Here is a 24,633-nt window from a genome sequence, read left to right as displayed (position 1 = left end):
ACCTTTCTGTTACCAAACAAACTGTAGTTATTGCATTTGCAGAAATGGCACTCCATTTATCAAGTGAGTTAGAATGCCAATAAGTGGGCAGGTGAAAAAAGTACAAAGATGAGGTCAATGAACGATGTACAAAAAACCAGTGAGTGCAGCAAAATAATCCCCAATGCAGCTGAAAACCAAAAAGTAAGGTACATGGTAGGTTTAATGGCAGTTTACCAAGTAAATAATCTCTAGAGTACCAAATATCTTAAAGAATTATGTATGTCACCTTCAGATAAGGTTATACTCTGTTCCCTGATCATTGTGCAATAAATGAAAAAAAAAAATCTGTGTATTTTTGTCATTATTTTACTTTGAAGATGTTAAAAATATTTCTACAGCAGATGGAAAGCAATACATCAGGTCATGCTCCGATCACTCTATTTGTTGTTACATACATATATGCATACACATACAGAGACACAAAGAAGTATATAAACCACAAGTTATCTGAATACTTTTATAGACACCATAGAATTCTGGGAAGCCTATCAAACCTGCTCAGAGATTCTGTGCTCATCATGAACAAAATACAGGCACAGAATGCAAATCTGCAGGGGGTACATTTTTCAAATATGAGCAGTTATTCTGAAAAAAAATAAAATCCAAGGCTTTGCATTATAGTTACTTCAATATAACAGGCCCCTGGCAATGAAGGAACAGCTATTCTCCCAGCCCATCCTTTTCCTAATCCTTTAACTCTACTCTCTTTTGCACCCTTATGGCTGCTCATCAGGTCTTCAAGTGAGACAGAATAAGAATGAAAACCAAACCAACAGAAAACTATTTGCATTCCCTCTCCAGCCCTTTTATTTTGGGTGGTGTTGGAATAGGTGACATATTTTAAATGCATTTTAAATTTCTGAGTCTATTCATGATATGGTCAGACATCCAACACAAGGCAAGCAAGAAGAGTGTGGCTACTCCTACCAGTGGGAGCTATTTCTTAAGTTGTGACAGTTTAAAAGACAGCACTTAACTCTGAGATCTTCCCAACAGAAAGAATTTTATTTGAATTCACTACAGTTACTACTACCAGGTCCTTGTCAAGTGGATTGCCTAAAGTACCCATCACTAGGCAGACATATCTTTGATAGAATGATGAGTGATTAAAGAAAATTAAGGGGAAAAAGACCACGTTGTAACACACATCATTAGTATGATCTTCAATAAACAGACCACCTGTATAAAAATTGTGTACCATCCTTTTTCAAAGAAGATATCATATAGAAGGTTCCAGTTGTTATTATCATTGGTGATAAGGAAATAATATTCAACCCTATTTCCTTACACGTGCATTTTTTTCAGTGCTTCAGTACAAAGCTGTCTGGATCTTGTCAAGTAGCAATTTTGCAGCTGCCTCTAGATGTTCTGCCACTAGAAGACAGCCCTTATTTAACCTAGGAGATAACCAGGAGTTATTCCACCTACCAAAGAAACAAATCAATATCAAGTCAGAGTGCCCTGGCAGCCTTTCTAACAGTGACTAGTGCCTGCTATTTATGCCTCTTGCAAAGGGGGCTGCATGCTGTAAGTAGTTTCTTGGCAGATCATCATTCAAGGCACAGTGCCAGAGTTTACCCTGGCTATGTTAGAAGCCTAGACCCATGGGTTCACCTGCCATCATGAGGTCAGAAATTTGAAAGGCTCTGGTATCATTTAAGGCAACAGTTCAATTTACTTTAAACATGAAAAACAAAAAGCATAATGAATTCCAATGTAACAGTAGCTTCATGCACACTTATGTTGGACAAATATATTGATCAACCTTCGCAAAGATGTACTTTAATATGTTGTAAAACCTTGCTAATATAATGTAATAAATAAAATGGAAGAGGGTTAAATGCATGGTGTTAGATCAGCACATTCTGCAGCAGAGATATGAAATAGCTCAGGGCACTTGCTTCCTAAAGGAACATTAACTAGCTTCCATATGTTAGTCCAGTGATCAATAGACAGTTGTATTCCCAGACCTTTGTTCTAGCTCTCAGTGACATGACATTATCCTACTCATGTCCTATCCATTATCACTAAAAACAAGAATAGTGTAAATTGTCATACCTCCATCTTCTCCAAGGGAACCCTGTTAGGATGCTCTGGGGCAGACCTCCATCAGGATATTCCAAATTTTCTTGGTAAAAAAAAGAAGTTTTAAGGTCAATAAGGAAAATTTGTGCAAAATAACATCTCTGCAAGGTGGTAGAAATATTTTCTTTAAGTGGGATGAAATCAAAGTCAGATATATGTAGTTTTTTGGTGTGCAGAATTTCACATTTCACATTTGCAGTTTTCTTGCCTTTCTTATTTGTTGTTTCTGTACATCCCATTTCTGGGATCTGTCTTTCCTTTTCTCATGTCAGCTGTTCATTGGCAAGAAAAAGTCCTTTCAAAGTCCTTTGACTTCCCAAAGCTCTAACAAGACATTCATGGTGATGATTCTATGTGAAATATCATCTATGAAAAGGCACTGATAAAAAAGTAACATGTTTTTGAGATTGCATCTTTTGCTTATGACATGCAATTTCCACCCTGTGACCTGTGAGGTCTGTTTTTTTACAGATTTTCCCTGAATGCTATTGAGTGAGGAGACTGAGGAGGAAATGAACCTTCTCTTGAAATTACAAGGTTTCTTGTAGAGTAAATATAGACCAATACATGTTCTATAAAGACCTTCAGGAAGGATCTCTATGATATACACCGATAATCAGTATAAGAATACAGAGTAAAGTAACCTTCCTGAGCATCCAGCAGGTCACAGAGTACCTGTTGACTCAACTTCTGCTTTGCCTAATCCACGAGTCACACAGCATAGACAGAGATTGGGTACTCTGGTACCTTTTACTCCCAGAAGCACCAGGATCACCTAATCACTGTGAGGCAGAAAAGGATGAGAAAATGTTTTTTATCATTGGTAATCTAGTAAGTAATCATTTCTGCACCATCCAGCTGGTAGTAGGGAAAGAGTGGTGCCATCTCCATGCTGCTCACTGAAGGACACAGAACTGAGTTATCCCTCACCTGGAGCAGAGCACAGGGACATGATATACAGTGTTCTGGCATCTCACAATAAATAAAAGCAGTTACTCAAGTTTTTCAGTGTGGCTTAATGCAGCATCCATATGAAGCCAAAGTCTGCACAGAGATGCTACGGCCTTGATATATTGACTTTGATGGAGTAAATCCAAAGCATATCAGTGTAACCAAGTGAAGCATCACATTTCCATTGTGCTGAGGCTGAAAATTGATGCCAGTTCTGACATACCATTTTATTTTTTAAAGTAGTTTTTTGAGTAGCTGAATCACTGTATTAATTATGGAAACCTTCCACAACTGGATGTTATTTATATGTCTAACAATCAGAACAATCAGTACAAACACCGAGCATAATAAACACAAATTTTCACAAACAGTTAAAGCAACTGTTTTTCATGGTCTGAGCACCAAAGAGCAATATTTAAGTGAGCAATACTTACAAACACAATGAGCGATACTTAAATGTAGATCTTTCTGGGGGGAAACAGCAGCTCCTTCCCCAACCCTCCTCCCCCAAATCCACAGATGACGGGGTATGATTTTTGGCAAAAAAAGCTTTAACAGGAGAAAGGTACAGGCAAAAGATGACGAGATATGATTACTAGAAAGCCTGTAAAAAATCTCACAATTGCACAATTACAAGGTGGCATTGTTGTGTAAGAAATTAAATCAATAAAGAGAAAAGGAAGAGAACAAGATTAAGCTGTCTTTATTTCTGCCCCTGTTGATGCTGGTGTTTTTGCGCAGAAGCCTGGTCATTCCAAATGTTTATCCACATCTTACCAAATCACACCTGCTTACATAAATAAATAAATATATGAATAGACAAATAGTAGAGAAAAAGACTATAAATAACTAAATAAATACCAAATAGGGATGCATTTAATCCATTTTTGCCAAGGCAACTCTATTTAGAAAGCTGTTTACCTTTCTGAAAAGCCTCATTAGGCATAAAAACAAAGAATGAAGTTGATTAATGTGCTCTAAGTGTGATGTTCAAATTGTAATTTTCATATACGTAAATGGATGCTTCTGCCGTATTTTGTTTGATAATTTACAGAGTTAGAACCGTCCAAACCACTAATCAGTTTCTTTTTATGAAGACAGCTGCAAAAGATCCTTTTAGAATGCTAATTTTCATTAGTGCCTTCGTTCACCAAGAACTAGGGCCTTCCTCACAGATAACCTCATCACTGTACTCTGGGGAGACCTGATTTACTTGAAATTCAGTTTTCTGGGTATTTTTTTTATTTTATTTTTCAGTAGGGTAATCTGAAAAGAAGAAAAAAGGGAAGCACAAAATCCTGAGTGGATGGACTTAAAAGATAAGAGGGGCTATAAATCAGGACCAAGGTAGTTATATCTTCCTCTATTTTTTTAAAAAATATTATTATCTGCTGACTTTTCAGGAAAAAAAAGTTGCACAAAGGTAGCATTTCTGTAAGTACTGTCTGCATATTTTGTAGGATGGTGACATTAATACAGATTGGTTTTGACACTCCAAGTTTCTAGTAATTCTTTTCTAAAACTCCTTTAATGCGAAAAGTATTGCTACAAATCACATAGACTGAGGCAAGAAGCAGAAAAGAAAAAGTGATTAATACATTGGGTTACCATGTATGAAAAATCATGTTTAAATCAGAAGTAGTTATAGCGTGTTATGTTGTGTTTTACAGAATTACCTCAGTTTCTCTCAGCAGTGCTAAATCTGGCTCAGTGGCAGCATTAGTTTCTGTTAATTTGGAATTTTCATGCTCCAGCAACAGTATTAATTTTTTATACCACTGTAAATAGTAAGTAACCAATCAAATGGTCTAAATATATTAATGTTCTGTCTTTGTGCATAGGTATGAGAAGATTAGACTAATTCTGCTGTACAAAGAAAACAGCCTCATAGAAGCACTGAAAGTACATTGCAAGGAATGATTTTTCTTGAAATATTTCATGCAGAACCAGAGCAAAATTAGAATACTCCCCTAACTTTAATACTGAAAAGAGCAGCAATGAAAAAATCTATCAGCTTTTATAAAAAATCCAAGTATAAGAGTGTTGAATAAACTCTGACAGTTTCAGTAATCAGTCTGAGAACAGCTGACACAGGTTCAGAAGTCCCTGGAGTATCTCCACAATGATTAGAGATCTGAATCTATGTTTCAGAATGTGCTCTGTTGTCTTTCCCAGAAATACGTGCTTATACCCATAAACTCCAATTTGAGAGTTTCATTTCCATTCAATCTTCCCAATACTTTCACTTGGTCTGCACTGTGCCTCCTCCTCTCCCCTGCCCCTTGATTCTCCCAGCTGCATACAGATGCCTGTCCCCACCCTCGGCCCAAGGGACTGAAATGGTGTGTAGGGTCAAGCAAGTAGATTTGGGATCCCTCTTGTGGAGAAAGGGCCACACTGATGAGAGTACATAAGCAGGATGGGCTGTTCCAAAAGGCAGAATGGTGTCCCGTGGTTAGGCACTGTGAATATCATTTTGCTGTAAGAAAAAAACTTTGCATTTGTGAACTCTGTCGTTCTGCCTGCATTCCATAATTCGTTGGCTCAATGTGAAATGTTTTCCGGTGATGTCACAGAAAAATGAGAGATTATGGAAGCTGTGCCTTAATGAGAGGTGGGTGAGGGAAATGTTTACAGAATGCTACTGAACTGAGAAGTATGTACTAAAAGACCTTGACAGAAGGCAAGAAAAAGTTACCATAAAAATCAGTGGCATGAGGAGTGCAGCAAATGTAATTGACAAAATGAGAAAAGGTAACAGAAACACTTTGGTGCTTCTACTATTGTTTGTACTCCTACAATGCAAAATAAGCACTCTGCTCATGCAAAACAGCTTATTTTAGACAAATAAACTTCCAGAGCAGCTATGTTTTTAGGTGCATGAGAACATCAGTCTCCAGTCGAGATAGGTGGAAACAAGGCCGTCTTATATAGTGTATGTTATCTGTGATAAATACAGCAGTCCAGGGTGAGTGAAAGAAGAGGAAATAGAAAATGCTCCTGGGTCATAAATGATTATCACAGTTAGGGAACTAACTGATAGCCACAGAGGTATTGGAGTCAGAGAGGCAGAGTGTAAGAAAAGAAATGAAGGAACACTGCTAGTGTTAAGGAAACTCAGCAATGGGGGAACTACAAAAACCTCAGTTGTGGATTTTTTGCCAATTTATTTGTATTTCAGTTATGACTGCTGATTATCACTCTGTAATCCTGTTGCTGCTACTCCTGCCTGCAGGGTCATGCCAGGCTATAAAAAAAATAAATGAGCAGAAAGGAGAGAAGAAAAAAAACCAACCAAACAAACAAAAAACCCCAAGTAATTAGGCAGTAAGTGATACTGAGATTCCTTAAGTGATACTGGCTTTAGTAGGACTTTGACAGCCATTTGGCATCCACAAAAATAATTTCCCATGTTGATAAGCCAAAACCAGCACCTGATACATGAGCTGTATCAATGTTCTTTATAACATCTGTAAAGTAGAGATTGTCCATTTCTTACATTTCATGGTTTACCTCAGAAAACCCGTAGAAGTGTAACATGAGCTGTGAAGATTCTCAACAGGGGAAGCATTTTACCTGGATATTGTGAAAATCTAGGAGTTTCACTTCGAGTCACATAGCAATTACATTATTCTACTAATTCAAATCTGTTCTCAAGAAAAAAAAAATGTGTTCATATGAATAAACAATCTCTAAATTGTCACAATTACAGAAAATAAAGTGAAGTGTGCCAAAATGAAGATACCTACTAACATGAAGCAAAAAAACTTCTGTGTGCTGGCCCATTGTATCTTTTTGTAGGGAAGTACTTTTCCTCTGAACTTGTCACAAAAGCTTTGTCTGAATCATGGTTCACTAAAACCAAAAAAGTTATGAGAAAATCATATTTTCACCTAATGTTGTCACTAAGGGGAATGTCATCTTTTCACTGAAAAGGCACATAGATGTTCTGGAAGAGACTAAAGAAGGTATTAGTTTACAGCAACTCTTCCTTGGAGTGATAACTGAATCTAACAAAACAGACTTTAGCGTTAACTGTCCCTGCTGATGTCTAAGGCTTTAATTATATTATTGTCATACTTACATAGTGCCCATATAGCTTCCTTTTTGTCCTTGAGTGTTACTCATATAAAATACAGTCTAAGAGAAAATTTATTTCCATTAAGATTTTTGTAGTCACATAGCACATTTAAGGGACCATAGTAACTGCAGTACATTCTGATGTCCAAAAAATATAGATTAGATGATAATGGATGATTTGAAGAGTTAGTAACTCTCCTCTGGACTCATTCCACTTTGTCAACATCTGCCTTGCACTGGGCAGCCTGCACTGAATGCAGTGACCCACCTGTGCTCTCACAAGTCCCACAGGGCAGTGACCACTTTCCTCAACCTGCCACTGTGTTCTTCCTACTGCAGCCCACCCTGCCACCAGCCCCAGGGCACACTGCTGACCCATGCTCAAGTTATTGCCCTCCAGGACCCCTGCCCTGCACTGCAAACCCCCCAGCTCCCCCATTTCTCTGAGGTGAGAGGCGGCTCCCAGGTTGTAACCATTCCAGGTTAATGACATTGCATTCCTTCCAAATGAACTTCATGGGGTTTTTAATCTATCTACTTCTCTGGCCTCTCAAGAGTTCTCTGAATCTCAGCCTTGCTTTCCAATATATTATCAGCTGTTTTCCATCACAATTTCTGAGAGTGCACACCAGTCCACTGCCTTTTTCCTTAAGACATTACATAATTTTGCCTCCAGGATTGGCCCCCTATGTTATGTCTTTCATAACCAGATATTGCTGAACTCTGAACATTGACCCACCACCGTTTGAGCCAGATGAAGCCTCCACAATTTGAAAAAGATAAATTTATTATCCTGATTTTTATTAGATAATTTTACTAAACAAGCTGAATGGGGACAGAATAAGCTAATAGTAAAGACTACGGAAAACAGACAAAAAAGTTGTAGGTTGGTAAGAGTACCCCCAAGAAATAAAAAGGATTCTGTTATTAACTTTAAAACTGGAAAAAGCTTAAAATCTTATGTAGTCTCAGAGAGTTAAGACAACACCTTTTACCTCAAAAACCAAGTTTGGTTCTTTGGGGGTTTCCTGTTGGTTTTATTTTGGAGTTTTGCTTGTTTTCATGGTTGTTTTGCTTGTTTGTTTCTTTGGAGCGCCTATTTCTTTGTTTCTTTTTTGTTTTATAGGTGGGGATGTTTCAAAACAACAGAACAAATTTTCCCATCTCTTAAAATGGCTTTTTTAGGAGCTCAATAATCTCATTCCTTTCTTTCTCCTGGGACCAATGTCAAGTTCCTACCTTTTATGGTATCTATACTCAACTTCATTTTAAGATCAGATCTCTCCAGCTCAGATCCCCTCCCTTTCTCTTCATCCTCTCCCCATAAATATAAACTCAAATATTTACTGGTTCAATGGAACAAAAAAGCAGTAGGCAAAAGACTCTTCCAGTAGACAGAGAACTGTCTATATACTTCATCATGAAATATCTATTAACCCTCTTTGTGACAATAAAAGTGGTTATAAAAGAAGAGGAAGATTAAATATTTTTCATCCTTCTCTTTATAATACAAGAAAATTGACATAATTTTTAGCATAAAGTTTTAAAGTGAGAAATTAAGAAAATGTTCCTTATCATGTTCAGGAAGAGACTACTAAATTATCAGCTTAGTTTTTTATTTTTTTTAAACAAGAAAGTGATGAAAAGAGCTACATGTAAATATCTCAACTATGCATGTTTCATAACTATCTATACCATGATCCATTCTCAAGACACTTATTGTCTGGCCTGAGAAACCTCAAGATACCATAAAAGAAAGTGTCATGGCTCTGTTTCTAGGGTTTTGACAGCCAGAAACAAACAGAGCCTCAGGACAGATGTTGCAGAAAAGCTTTGCACACAGCAGGTCTAGCTGCATACAAAGGTCTTTCAGGGAATTCTGGACTGCAGCAATTATTTTATGCTTTTCATTGGTTAATGGAGTGTGCTTTTGGAGAGGGTCTGACTTTAGAGAGTCACTGAGGGTGTGGAGCAGTTCTTGTTCTGTCAAACACTCCTGTTGTGACATGCAAGTGACTGACATCCCTTCCAACCCGAATTATCCCATGAGCTAATTGCAACTTACCACCTCAGAAATACTCAGGCTCTCTTAGCTAATTCTAGTTGGGTCTGACAATTGTAGTACACTGCTGTGTGTCAAAGGGAGAAAACAGATATTTGAATCATACATGGAATCATAGAGCATGTAAGTCTGGAAAGGACCACTGGAAGTCATCTTGTCTGAGCTCCTTGTTCAGTCAGGGTTATCCTAGAGCCTCTTTCTCAGGGTGGTGTCCAGGAGGCTTTGGAATATCTCCAGAGGAGAAGACTCCACAACCTCTCTGGGCAGCCTGTGTCTATGCTCAGTCACACCCTCACAGCAAAAAGTTTTTTCCCAGTTCAACTAGAGCCTTCTGAGTTCAGTGTCTGCCTGTTGCCTCTTTTCCTGTTTCTCAGCACCACCAGGAGGAACCTGATCTAGTCTCTTTACACCCTTCTTTCAGATACTAATATTGATGAATTCATGAATATTCAATAGTTTAGCCTCTTCTTCAGGCTAAACAGGTCCAGGTTTCGCAGCCATTCCTTGTAAGAGAGATGCTCCAGTCCCCTAACCATCTTTGTGGTTCTGTGCTGGACTTGCTCCAGGAGGTCCATGTCTCTCTTATACTGAGGAGCCCAGAACTGGACACAATGCTCCAGATGTGCCCTCATGGGAGCAGAGTAGATGGGCAGGGTCACCTCCCTCCACCTGCTGGGATGTTCTTCCTAATGCAGACGAGGATGAAATCAGCCTTCTTGGCCATAAGGTCGCACTTATGTCCATGCTGGCTCAGGGACAGGTTGCTGTCCACCAGGTCCTCCTCCACGGAGCTGCTTTCCAGCAAGTCAGTGCCCAGCCTGTTCTGGGGCAAGTGATTCCTCTTGAGAAGCAGGACCCTGCACTTGCCTTTGTTGAACTTCAGACAGATCTCTGCTCATCTCTCCAACCTATCAAGATCCTTCTGAGGGGTTGCACAGCTCTCTGGGGTATCAGCCACTCCTCCCAGCCTTATGCTTTCAGCAAACTTGATAAGGAGGCATCCATCCTTTCATCCAAGTAACTGAAGGATAAGTTAAACAGTATTTGGTCTTGTATTCAACTGTCTTAGCAATAATAATACCCAAATAAGTCCCAACACTAGACTTGAGATTATATTTCAACTCTACATTGCTATTACTCTTTGAATCTTTAATCAGAACAGCCTTTTGCCAAGTATTTTGAACATGCTTTTTAAAGTGATGTTGAAATACTCTATTCTAAAGATATACTCTATTATATTTTAATAAGAATTAAAAAGATGTTCTATTTGCTATATGGTATATGCAGATCCTGCAGTTGTACTTCCTGCAGTTGTACCTCCATTTACCTATGTGAAAATTAGACACAAGAGAGTATTTTAAGAGTTTTTGCCTGGTCACCTGCAAAGATTTATCAATGAATTTATGTGTACAGGAAGCCCATACAAGACAAAGAACAACAAAAACACACACCCAACACTCTAAACTGAATTACCAGGAATTTAGACAACAATATTAATGGAGTGCAGTTTCAGGGCAGAAACTAAAAAATAGACCAGATGGGAAATCTAGGAAGGCAGGATGTAATTATCCAAACTGGACTTTCATGAGGAGTTCAGGACTGGCATAATTGTTCTGGAAAAAACAGTGGAATCTCTAATGACCAAAAGTAGCATTAACAATGTTTTTTCTCAGCATCTGCCATGCAAGTGTCTCCCCATGTGTTCATGGGACATCAGCCTGATGGCGATTCGGACAAATTTGCCCATGAACCTCTGCTGAAACACCATTTAAACTGGATGAAATATCACCAAAACAAACATAAGATGTGAAGAAAATCTGTTACAACTCCTTCAATTTGTTTTTTCTTAGGCTCTCAGTTTAAGGAATACAAGGAATTTCATCAGGAAGCATGGCCATGGAGAGTTCAAGTCTCCCACATGTTCTGTGGAAAGATGTTTGCACAAATGTTCACATTATACTTGCAAGTCATTCTTTGTAAGATTTTCAGCCATCCAAATAAGGAATAGAAACAACTTCATGCAATTTATGCAATCATAAATTGCTGTTAGTGAAATCTTACTCAAGGCAAATATGCTGAAGTCTGTTGACATAAGTTGATCAAACAATTCTCCACAACCAGATTTCTAAAAATCAGTCTACTCGTGGGTAATTTACAAGTAGGAAAAGGTCACGCTTTGTTTATAAATGATTCATTATACATACTCTGCTCAGCACAGCTCATTCAGTCCATTAATAAACAGCACAGATGACAGTCTAATGTTTTTAAAATTTTTTTATATATACCCTTTCAGACATCTAGCACTTTTATTTCAAAGTTTCAGGAGTCTTCCTAGTTAAGTTACTGATAAGGTGCCCAGTGTTAAAAAACCACCTAATTTTCCAGAGCCTAAGCCTTCCATCACCTCTCTCAGTAAAAAACGATGCTGGTGAATTAGTCAGAGGCAAATTCCAAATCCAAGGATTCAAGCACTTTTCCTTGAGTTCCTTCACATTTAATCCCCGTGATCTGGTCTTGAGCATACCTACTTAGAGCTCACACACTATCACAGTGTCAGAGTGCCTTGACATGTGCTGGCTTGTCTCATTTAAAGTTTGATTTTGCAGTACTGGAACCTACAGAAACACTTCCCTTGACATCCCCAAAGGCTGCACACACCCATCGTGCTTCATAAGTAGAAGATAAGTTTAAAGTTATATCTCAACACATAGTAGAGCTTTTTTTTTTTTCCTGTAAGAAGTACCATTTACTGAGAGCAGCTGCGTACTGCACAAGATCAAGTTTGAGTGGTTTTAAGAAGCCACCTCATGTAGAGCCCATTACAGTAATCCAATTTTGATGGATGAAATTCAAGCATACATGCTCTCCTGGTGATTTCCTGCCCTGAAAATATTTAAATACAATGAAAGAATTAGAGTATTAAACAAATTTCCCTTTTTGATATTCAATAGGCAATGAAATAAGAAACTCCTAAATGCATGGCAGAGCCCTTATAGTTTAAGTTCTACAGTGCATATGCATAAGCAGCTCACCACCAGCGAGACTTATCAAAGTCATTCTTAACAGACACTCTAAGTGCTTTGCCTTGCTGAAATACTGACCTTTTTCTACCTTATAATCAACATTTATGGATAGCATGTCCCTCTGTGACCAGTCCTGTACCATTTCTGTGCTCTGCATGTACCACTTGCACAAAATGCCAAAGGAGTTTGCTCTTTTTGAAATACCATCTGAAGAAATTGGGCAATTATATGAAACATTCTCCATAAAAACAAAGCGAGTCTTATTGCCAGCTTTGCACTTGGAAGGGGACATTTCATTTTAATAACACCAAAATCCTTTCCTGTAGTTATTTCATCACAGGAAAATGGTATCTGGACAGTATACTGATAGGCAAGCAAGAAAAGGTTATGAAAAACCAAGACTAGAATAGCTCCCTGCTTTTCTCAGGTACAAGCTATAAGAGAAAAGGGAAGGGAAGATTCCGGGAAGGGAAGGTTCCGGGAAGGTTCTGGGAAGGGAAGGGAAGGGAAGGGAAGGGAAGGGAAGGGAAGGGAAGGGAAGGGAAGGGAAAAGGAGATCCACATAATTATATAGCAAATATTAAAATTAGAGGACTTAATCCAGTGTGATGTGACAACAAAATGCTACCAGATGAGGCTGTATCACTAACTCTTTACTGAAGATTATTTTGTTCCCTACTGAATAATTTTAGAGTAGAGAATGAATGTTGTTCTGATGCAAACAACACTAACCACATCAAGAAGGAAATATAACATTCATTCTATTTATCATATAATGAATGTCACATTCCATGTTGGATTGGTATGGATCCATGTTGAATCCATAAAAAGAACCACAGAAAAAGCAGAGAGAACAGGGGCAACTGGCCTAATTTAGTAGCCCATAACTACACTATCAAAGTCACAGGGTAGAATAATTACATTTAATAGAAACCACCCATGATTTGAAATTGCTCTCATTTTAGGAATGCAAGGGTTGCACAGTTCAGCTTGAAATATTTAAATTATTCGGTGTCTCATGGTAATCAGATAAAAGATTTTGCATCATGGTAGAAGAAACAGGTTTTGGGAAACACACACATAGTATTAAAAAATATATGCCATAGAAGGAGGACAGATTAGAGAAGTTTTGATTCTCAGCACAGCTGAATTGGATAGAAAGCTTCATGAGAAGAACACTATAATAAACTCCACTTTGAAAATTAACATATTGATTAAACTAGTGGGTTTTGATCAGGCATTTACAGGACACTCACTTCTGTCTAAGAATAAATACTGTCATTGTTTTTGTGGAATAGCTTCAGACAGCATGTAGAGGTCAACACAAAATTTAGATTTGGTACAGGGTTGCCCAGCAGGAAAAGCTTAGGAGGTGGAGCATTGGGCTGCCTAGAACAACTTTTGACAGTAAGCTATTTCTGCCCCTTAAAGACATGACAGTTTTCATTTGATTGTTCCATTTTTATCTTAGCACTGGAGAGTCTCTCAATCTCTTTTGCTTGGTTTCACAGTGACCTGATCCATACTTGTATGCAAACTTTTATATATTTTTCATGGCATTAATTGAGAACCATACTAGGAGCTGTCATTCTGTATTGCTCCTAGCTTCCTGGTCATCAATAAACCCAGTCTTTTAGGAGCAACATCCCAAAGTAGAACAAACAAACATTAGTGCTTACTACTTTTACAAACAGAAGAAAAATCCACAGATGGCTCATTTAAAATTCTGGGAATGTACTGCTAATGCCAGTAGTAGCCAATAGTAGACAATTACCCTTACTATTCCCAACTATGACAACACTGTGATAGTAAAAATACTGATTTGCAGGATATCCATCATTGCACAACTAAGGATTGCTCCATAACATAAAAACCAACACATTGTTTGACTGAAGATTTTCAAAAAGATTTGGCATAAAATAATAGGTGGGAAGAATTATTGAAATACTGACATCTTGAAATACAGAGTTGTCATCTTCTGAAAGTTTAATCTCTACAAAGATGACATTCATCAGGTAATTTAACTCTAAATAGTACCCTTGAAAGTTTTTTTTAATATTTAGATACAGAAACCGGTCCAAGAAATCTGTAATAAAAAAAGAGAGGTGTAGGTGGAACAACAAAATATGCATTATGGTTGACTTGCAAAAGTGCAACTGATATTAAATATTTTTCTCTTCATTTATGAAAAACAGGTATACAATGACAAACTACTCAAAGGAAAAGAGAAAAAACTGTTTTATTTATTAAATGCAGTATTTAGTCTCAATCATTTATAGCAATGGATTCTTATCTATTATAATAATAGCTTGTAAACAGAAATTTAGGAAAATTAAATGCATATATGCTTATATTGATATACTAATATTAAATACAAAACAATAACACTCTAGTTATATGATTGTAAATTACACTTTGGGAAAACAAACATAACAAAAAGTTCCAGAAAGATTATATTGCCATATACCAATATTTTTAAGTAGTTTTTTTTATTGCAGCACATCAAACATTCATTGCTGCAATGAAGATTGAAACCTAAAAAGCTTCAGGATGGTTGATGATTGTATCTTTCTATGGAAAGATCTGATGTACCTTTTTCCACTTCATCTTACACTTTCAGCATCAGTTATCTTCATTTTTACAAGACAACAGTAAACAAACTTTTAAAATTACATTACTCTATCTGAAAGTAAAGAAAAATAAGAACATATCTACCAAGGAGACGACCAAAATTCAGATCATCTGGAGTAAGCCAAGTGCAATGCTTTGTTGTCTGATACCCTGCATAGATGGAAAACTTAGATTCCTCTATTGTTACCATGTGCTTAGCAAAAAAAGAGAATTTAGTGGTTTGTTTTGGGTTTTGCTGAGAGAGAGTTAATGTTCTTCACAACAACTAGTATGGGCTATGTTTTGGATTTGTGATGGAAAGTACTGAAAACACAGGGATGTTTTTGTTATTGTTAATCAGTGCTGGCATGGAGTCGAGGTCTTTTCTGCTTCTCACCCCACCCCATCAGTGAGAAGGTTGAGGGTGCACAAGGAGTTGTAAGGAGACGCAGCTGGGACAGCTGACCCCAGCTGACCAAGAGGTTATCCCAGACCATATGGCATCATTCTCAGCTTATAAACCTGGGGAAGAAGGAGGGGGCAATATTTGTAGTGGTGGCATTTGTCTTCTCAAGTCACTGTTCCCTGTGGTGAGCCCTGCTTCCCTGGAGATGGCTGAACACCTGCCTGCCAATGGGAGATGGCAAAATTAATTCATTTGTTTTTGTGACTTTCCCTTTATCTTTTAAACTGTATTCATCTCGACCTATGGGTTTCCTCATTTTTGCTCTTCTGATGCTCTCTCCTGTCCCAACTCTAGAAAATGAGCCAGCAGGTGCTTCAGGGTAGCTGCTGGCTGAGGTTCAACTACAACATGTATCCAGACTGGCAAAGGGACATTACATAGGCACATTTAACTTGGTTACACTATTATTAGTTACTTCATTAATAAAATAATCCTTATTTTTTCATGTCTTAGAGGCTTGATTTATTTAAAAAAAATATGAAAAATATTCTAAAAACCTATTAAAGAGACTGCTTCCCTAACTCTAATTTTGCAACACCTTTCTCCTTTCTAATTGAGTCTTTTATCCATTTTTGGCTGTTGACTCTTTCGTTCAGGCCAGTAAAAGAGTTTTAAAGAATTTGCTTTGCCGCAATGCTTGTGACAGAGCCAATTTGTTGCAACAGACATTTCAGCATTCTGTGCAGTGGCTATCAGAGCAAAGCAAAACATACGCAGTCTTAGAGATACTGTCTTAAAATCTGGCACCATGCTCCAAGACTGATCTGTTTAATGCATCCTGTCCCTAAACACGACTCTGTGTCATGTCTGTTAACTCAAAGGTCCTTTTAAAAACCAACCTGAATTCTACATTTTGTTGGTTTTATAATCAAATTCCTTATAATCAAAACAGGTATTTTAATGCAGTATTTTGCTGTCTGCTGCAATCCAATATTACCTCAAAGAGATATATAGAGAGATATATCAATATGTCAATTATCTTTAATTAAATGAATATCATCTCTTTAGAATAAGATCTTTGCCAGAATTTGAAAAGAAGTGTTGCAAGTTGGCTAGCCAACCTTTCATCAATTGGCTGATTGCTGACAGCTCAGTGGTACATGAATCAAGAGCCAGAATATCATTTGCTAACATATTGGGAAAATTATTTCTGGCACCAAACTGCACCTGCATGTTATAAGAAAATGCTTTTAGACATTTCCACAACCAGAGCAATGAGGCCAACAGAACAAATCTGGTTGTCAAATCTTGTATGCATGTCACTGCATTAATAATGCATTAATTTGATTTCTCTAGATAAATCTTTGTGAACAAAACTAGGAACAGCAAATTGATAAATTTTCAAAGCCAGTAGACAGTATTTATGAAAGACTCTATGTAGTTTAAAGGCTGGAAACCACTAATGAATGGAAAAAATAAGGACTTCTATGCGTATCTCCCTAGTGAGGGAGGTTCCTCCCTGAATCCTAGAAGTGGTAAGACTGAAGATGCATGTTTCAACAATTCCTTATTGCATAGCTAATTCAAGCCTTTCATCCCCTCTTCAGAGTGCAAAGGTGCCCTTACATATTTTTGCAACCCCACTCCCAGACAGTGTATATAACTTCAGGTCTATGACTTTTACTACAGGAACAGGAAGCTAAAAGTTAGGTGTCTTTAGAAAAGTTTTTTTAAAAATTGAGTATCTAAGTGAGAACTTATGGGGAGAACTAAGAACAAGTGATATCACTTCTGCAACCTCAGGCACTTTATTGAGATACCCAAGAAAAACTTAGATTCCTTCAGTGGAGAGAAAAAACACTCCAAGAAGCTAATGTAGCTTATTAAAATCAGTATCATCATGCTGTCTTTCTTCATGGAATACTAACTTTATTGCAATGGGTTCTTGACTTTTGTGTCTCACTTAGATAGTAAGAACCTTTTGTAGATATCCTAGGGCAAATTATCAGCTAAATAATTTTATCCATGTACATCCCACTGTGCTATGGCAGTAATCTCCTTTCCTTCAGCGTGGATTCACTAAGGAGAAATCATGCTTCACCAATCTGATAGACTTCTGAGATGACACAGCAGGGTATGTCAATGAGGGGAGAGCAGTGGAGGTTGTCTGCCTCAACTTCAGCAAGGCTTTTGAAAATGTTTCCCATAATATCCTCTTAGGTAAGCTCAAGGAATCTGGATTAAGTGAATGGACACTGAATTGGATCCAGAACTGGCTGAATGGCAGAGCTCAGAGGGTTGTGATCAGCAGAGTAGAATCCAGCTGGAGGCTTGTAGTCAGTGGCATTCCCCAGAGATAAATACTGAGTCCAGCCTTGTTCAACTCTTCTGTCAGTGACCTGGATGAAGGGATAGAATGTGCCCTCAGCAAGTTTGCTGATGATGTGAAACTGGGGGAGTGGCTGACACACCTGAAGGCTGTGCTGCCATTTAGTGGGACCTTGATAGGCTGGAGAGCTGGGCAGAGAGAAATCTAATGAGGTTCAGCTGGGGCAAGTGTCGGGTCCTGCACCTGGGGAGGAATAACCAGCACAGGCTGGGGGCTGACCTACTGGAGAGCAGCTCTGCTGGGAAGGACCTGGGAGCATTGGGGCATGAAAAGCTGATCATGAGACATATTATTTCATTATTTTTCATCCTTTCTAACTAACACTATGTCTGAGGATACCTATTTAAGTCTTTGCATCTCACTTCCAGTCGGTTATGAACCATTAATTAGACTAGTGCACAGGAGACTAGTATTTGGACTGCCCTGTGTCCTTTTGGTCTCAAGCTATATGAAATGTCCTTAATGGACAACTAAGTAGGCAAAAAAAAAAAAAAAATTCTAGTACTTCCTTTCCTATTTGAAGGAAGGTGAGTAAGCACAAGAGACAAGCAAGTAATTTATAGTTAAACATTTTCCTTTGATCTGTATATTGCTTTTTCTATTTCAGGCTAATTTGATTAAGTACACACAAAGGGGGAGCCAGAGGAGCAAGGTTTTTTCCTTAGGCAGCTAGCCAGGAAATGAAGTAGTAGAGACATAATTTATTATTGTTATTATTATTATCATTATTGATCAATCTCCAGCTGATGCACATAACAGATTCAAAATAACAGAGGAGCTGAATTAAATCTGAAATATTTGAACATACTTAATATGGGGTTTTCCAGCACTAAAGGCTTGAATATTTTCAACTGCTTTCAATACTACTGAAAATGTAGGTAGAATTGTATTATGGCTTCACAAGTTATTTTTTGCCAGCTGAACTTCAATTACTGACAGTATGGATGCTGTTACCCCACTGCAAATATGAAGAAAAATGCTCTAGCTTATGTCCTCTCTTGTTAAGACTTAAGCAAATGCATTTCATATTACATTTCCTGTGAGTTACACAGTCAAAGTACAAAGTAATTACTACATCCGATTTAGTCATCTAGATGCCTTTTATAAAGCACAGGGAGGAATAGCAGCTGTGTGGAGTGATTCATCTCATTCTAAAGTAGACAGTTAAAGTATATCAGAAGAAATATGCCTTAAAAGTACCTATTTCTTTTTTACTAGGGAGCCTTCCATTTTAGATGCAGACATCTCACCAAATTTGTGAAAGACAAACACAGTCACAACAGCTCAGCTTACACATGACAATTAATCTCTAACAATAATTTATTTGTATGTTTGAGAAGACTTTTTCTATGTAAAGACAGAGAAATGTACTGCTGGCTCCAAGCACTTATTGGTGATGTATACACCACATTGCCCTGGCTGGCCTGGCTGTGAAGCATAAACAAGTGCAGACTCATAGGTTAGAGGACTGACACTGACTTCAGTCTTCTGGTGCTCCAAGGAGACAGAGGTCTGTGTCCTCCATGCTAAGACCTGTGGACAGAAGCAAACCCCTGGTGCATCTTCCTAAATTGCAAATTCAGAAAACACACTTGTTTTAACTGAGTTCAGCAGGAAATATCTGGCAGTGTGACTTAGTAATATAAACAATTTGGGTCTTGCTTATATCATCGTCTTATATATTTTTTATGCTTTTTTTACATGCATTTTTTTGTACTTAGAAATTGGAAGAAGTTGAACAGCAGAATTGGACTAGATATTCATCTTACTAGATAGGTACACTGTACTGACAAAGGGGAGCAATTACAAAACAAAACAACAAAAGCTAAGAAAAACTCATCATCAATTAAGTTAGCCAACAATTTGCAAGGTTTACTCATTCTTCAAATCTCTGTTCTATCATAGAAAGATTTAATCTTGATGAGTTAATTTTGCAGAAAATTCTAACTTCTCTGACTCAAAACTTTAATGTGTATAGTGTCTAGACTAAGATTTTGCCAGGAGAAATTCTGCCACAAGTCAACTACCAATGAATTTGCATCAGTTGAAAGAGGGATACCAATCAAAAGGTAAAAAATTTCTGTGCTTCATATAAAAAAAAAATTGTAAAGTGTTCTGTTCCAGGTAGATTAGGAATTATTCAAAGTAGTATAAAAGAACATAAATAGCATATAATTTATCTTAAGAATTAAATTATGTCCTTTCCTGCCAAACCAAAATTGTTGTCAATGTCCTGTCTAAGACTGTGATTAATGTTATTTAGAAACAATACTGCTGAGATATAATATGTTTTGCAGGGTGGATCATGGATCTTATTTACTTAGGAGATTATCTGCTAAGTGCTGTTCTTTATTTGAATGCATAACATCATGACTGTAGCAACAGTTAAGTTGCATCTAATGATGCACTTCATTATAACTACATGTTTTTAAAGGCTTATAACTTTGTATAAATTCTCTTCTCATAATGTTACTTTCAGTCCAAAGAAGGCATTTTGAAACAGTCTGACACAACACCATTTGACTGCTTAGGATTTGCATGTTCAAAAATGTGCTACTTCTTTTGCCTCCTTCTTGATGACACATTAACATACTTGTCATCTTATGGTACTCAAAACTCACCAGATTTTTTAAGGCGCCAGCTTGCAGTTCTCAACAAGTAGAAATGCTTCTGACACATTTGGAAGAGTGCTTAGAAATAACACAGGTTTAAGTGTTGCTCAGTTAGGGAAAGGTCAGTGATACTTGGAACTGCCCAAAAGGAGCAGTAATGCTGAAGAAGATATCAAGATTTGTTACATTTTCCAGTCAGTGGTAAGAGACCAGTCCACTGGCATAAAAAATCATGCTTCTTCCTTTTTCTCTCTCAAAACAAAGTAGACATAAATTTGTTTATACTGGCTGGAAAAAAATATTTACCTGTCCTAAACAATTACTATCCTGTAAAGATACTACAGTTAAACAGGTGACCATGCATATCAACATCTGACATGTGGCCACAGCTCAGTGGGTTTGGGTCTAGGCATTCTGTGGTGAAATATGGGTCTGGACATCTAGCTGCTATTCTCACGTGATCCCCAGGGTAAGAGTTTAGAGACAGTGTCAAACAAATTAAGCACCTCAGAAAAGCAGCTGTAGAATCCCATCCAGCCTCCTGAATAATGCCAGTGAGGCACAGGCTGTCACCTCCTCACATTTGCTCAACAGAAAACCAAACCCACTGATGTCAGAGTCATTGGGAATTTGCAGATGTAAAGGGAATGGACAAAAAAAAAAGGCAAAGAAAAAACAACATCAAGAAAAAAAAACCTTGGGATGATTTGGTCTTACAGCAGTTGCTGAATCTTCCCAAAAATGAAGCTGTGTATACCACAGCAAGAAACAATGGTCACAAACAGAGGCAATATCACAAGAGGTATCCTCCTTGTCTTATGAGGCTGTCACTCCAAATGGCATATACTGTGAAGCAATAAGCAACAACTTCTCCAGATCCCAGAAAAGAGAGAGATAAATGGCATTGAATTGGCTGTGTCTCCCAAAAATCTCTCAAAGAAACTACAGCCACAGCAGGCTGAGCAGATGAGCCCTCAGAGACTGGGCTCAGAGTCTCAGACAGAAAAGAAAGATTTATTTCCATCTGGTAACAATGATGCTGATGTCTCAGAGAGACTCACTGCGCTCTGCAATTCTAAAACTAGATGGACGTAATTAGCTTAATTACTCGTCTGCTTATAAAATTCAAAATTTTACATTATGTTTATGTTGTTATTAGAGTAATATTTGGAAGAGAAAGAAGGATGTGGGCATGAACCTTTAAAAGGCTAAGATGAGCCAAACTGAAGCAGTCACTGTCATCTGCTCTCTTGTTATATTATTCAGGAACTCCTGTTACACAGTATGGATCACCTAGGACTTGCATGTTGAATGTAGCAATCCTCCATCATGCTGCTTGGCACTGAGTGACTGCTGAAAAACACAGCAACCTTGGTGGTTGACAACCTCTATATATTCAGAGGGCAGCTACAGCATGAGCAGCTTATAATACAACTTTCTCCACTCTGCCTCTGTCAAAATATCACTATACTCTGAAGCTTTTCATAGGAATACAGCATTACGAGAAATTCTACTCCTATTAAAAATCATGGTTCTCTTCAGGCTGCTAAATATTGGAAGCAGCAGTAATTTGGGAGAGACAGATACTCCTGTAATTTTGAGCAGTGGTTTGGGATAGCAGGGCAGGGCAGACAGACTTCATGTTTGCAGCCATAATCTCTCAGCAAAACCAGAAAATACTGACAGGCAAATGTGGTTGTTCAACACACACTGGACCTATAGACTTCAAAGAATAAAACAAATTTAGATGCTGACCTCTGAGTCCTGAGGCTTTGTAGTTTTCACATGCAGAGTAGATATGTCTATGAAATATTTTGTTAGTTTTTACTGAAAATACCCAATTGGAATGTTCAACTCGTTAGAAATCTGAAATTAAGTTGTTTTACTGCCACTTTTATCCCAAAACTTACTGGTTGATAATTTTTTGAAATCTTACACACTCCTTAATTCAATAGTTGATTTCTTTACAAAATGCCTTAAATGCCTTTAAACACACTAATGTGGTTCCAGTTGCACATTTGCTCTTGCTAAGCCATGGACTAACAATTTCCTAAGTCACAAGAGCAGACTAAACTAAAAGGTGAGCATATTGTAGTTGCTAAAAGTTACGTAACCAATATATATAATAAGTCAATTAATAGATTCAGTGAAGGAAAGAGCTGTCTGAATTATAGCACCTTTACTTTTTTTTTTCTTTCATCCCAAAAGGTGTGAATAATAGACTTGAAGCTAAATTCAGTGTCTGAAGAAAGCACGCCACTATGTTAATCTAGCAGTGAAAAGAACAGTAAATAGCTGTCATATAAATAATCCTTCAGGATTCTTCAGAGCATAAGACGATTGCTCATTTTGAGGTGAAGCCCTCACTCTTTAGCCACCTTCCTTTTTTTTTTCCAGATCTAAATTGGTTTTCTTCCAGAGAATAACCTGCTTTATTTCACTTTCTAAATCAAATGAACACGACTGCTATGTATCCTAATTAAATTTCTGTGTCAAGGGGCATCCAAAATATGCTAGAATTTTTGAAAAGACAAATGGAAAAGCCTTGATTTGGCAAGATGTTCTTGTCAATAAAGAACAATCAGAAAGGACTCACATGCAAGCTGTAAAGCTTATCCAAAAAAGGGTTCACACAGAAGGGAATGGTATTACTTTAAAAGCTTTAAAAAAAAAAGGCTCTGGAATACCTAGCAGGCAAATGAAGAATTTTTGTTTGTTTGTTGTTGGCTAGGGCTTTTTCATTGCATTTTACAGCATAATATGAAACCTAGGAACATGTTATAGTACTTTGTACTAGATTTTAAGACTTGGTAAGTGTCTGTATTTTGCATAAAACTATTGGATGGGGCTGTGCTTTCTGGCATAGCTTGCTACTGTTAGCATTTTAAAAGCATACTGTGCTTGAACTATGAACACACAATAATTGTTGGCTTTATGCTCCACTAGTTACTTTGTTATGTGCAATGGAATAATTCCTATGAAGTTTTGTATTGTTGCACTTTTGTCACAGTTGCTTATTAGATATGGAGCCTCATTTTGAACTTTTTATTTGCTTTCTTTGCTGTCCCTTCCATGGCATTAATAATGTACTGCAACTTAATTGAAAATTGGGCCAGAAAACATTAAAGGAAATTTCAGCGATTCCAGTCATTAAAGATTTACCCTTTCTGGCAGTAAGTGGGGTTCTTTGCTGAGTGCTTATTTATTTGATTTGTGCTTAAAGCATGTGTATATTTAAATCCATTTCATTAAATAAAGCACTGGGCAAAAAGTAGTTATCTACTTTTCTTGCAATCATCTGAAAGCACTTTAGCATAGCATTATGACATGGGTACTAATGTGTATCACAGGAAAGGGTGGGAAAATTAAGCATCTATCCAATACTTAAGAAAATATCAAGTACTAAAATAGGGTTTTTAAAGCAGATTCAGATGGGGAAAAAGGAATATGAACTCAGGTTTCAAGGTGTAAAACTAGATAGTTAAAGTTCATCCTAAAAAATTAAGACTGTACTTACTACTTGCTGATTTTGGGGAGCTAGGAGGCCAAATGTACACTAAAAATGTACACAAAACATGTCTCAGTCATGTTTTTCATAAAGCTGATTATTTCTTTGATTCTCAAATGTTCATTCCTTTGGTCTTAGTTTCTTAAGGTTAATGAACAGATCAGTCTGAACTGACAATCTTACTGAACTGACCAATTTTCCAAGTGGGTTTTGTTTAGTTATTTGCAGCAGAAGTGGGACATCAAGCGCTGTGGGACAATACTCGTGAGGGGACCCCTGACTCAGCAAAGTGGTTTTGGGCCATCTGGTTAGGTCCAGGGACCAAGGGAACTCTTCAAGGAACTCTATCATGCCTGCCAGAAAGAGATAACCATGGAGGATATGTCTTCCAGGTAGCTCTGGCATCAGAAACACACAAGGAGAGCCACAGGCACAGTGCCCAGCACCCGCTGTAGCCACCACCATAGCACATCACAGACCCTAAAGAGCGTGGAGCTCCAGCAGGCAGATGCAGCTCTGCATGCCCAGTGCAGCAGAGATTCCTGGTGCTTCCCACTGAGCTCAGGGCCAGTAATGATGGGCTACTTGTCTGCAGCACATGGGCTGTGGCAAGGGTCTGGGTCACCAAGTAGCAGAGCTGTGAGAGGAAGTCAGCAGGCTGTACAACACCAGGGATTTACATACTCAGTTGTCTTTGTGAGGCAAACAAAATTGTTTTGATTAAAAGAGATAGGCTATGATTGAAATAATTCTGAACTTTTTCCTACTTCTTGCTAATTTTTAAATTTTTTTGGTTATTAATTTCCCCTCTGATTTTAGCTGTCGAAATTTCCAATTTTAGAGAAACTGTTTCTGTCCACAACAT

The sequence above is a fragment of the Agelaius phoeniceus genome, chromosome 2 (genome assembly GCF_051311805.1).
Source record: "Agelaius phoeniceus isolate bAgePho1 chromosome 2, bAgePho1.hap1, whole genome shotgun sequence".
Taxonomy (NCBI): Eukaryota; Metazoa; Chordata; class Aves; order Passeriformes; family Icteridae; genus Agelaius; species Agelaius phoeniceus.
Note: the sequence above shows the minus strand (reverse complement) of the source record.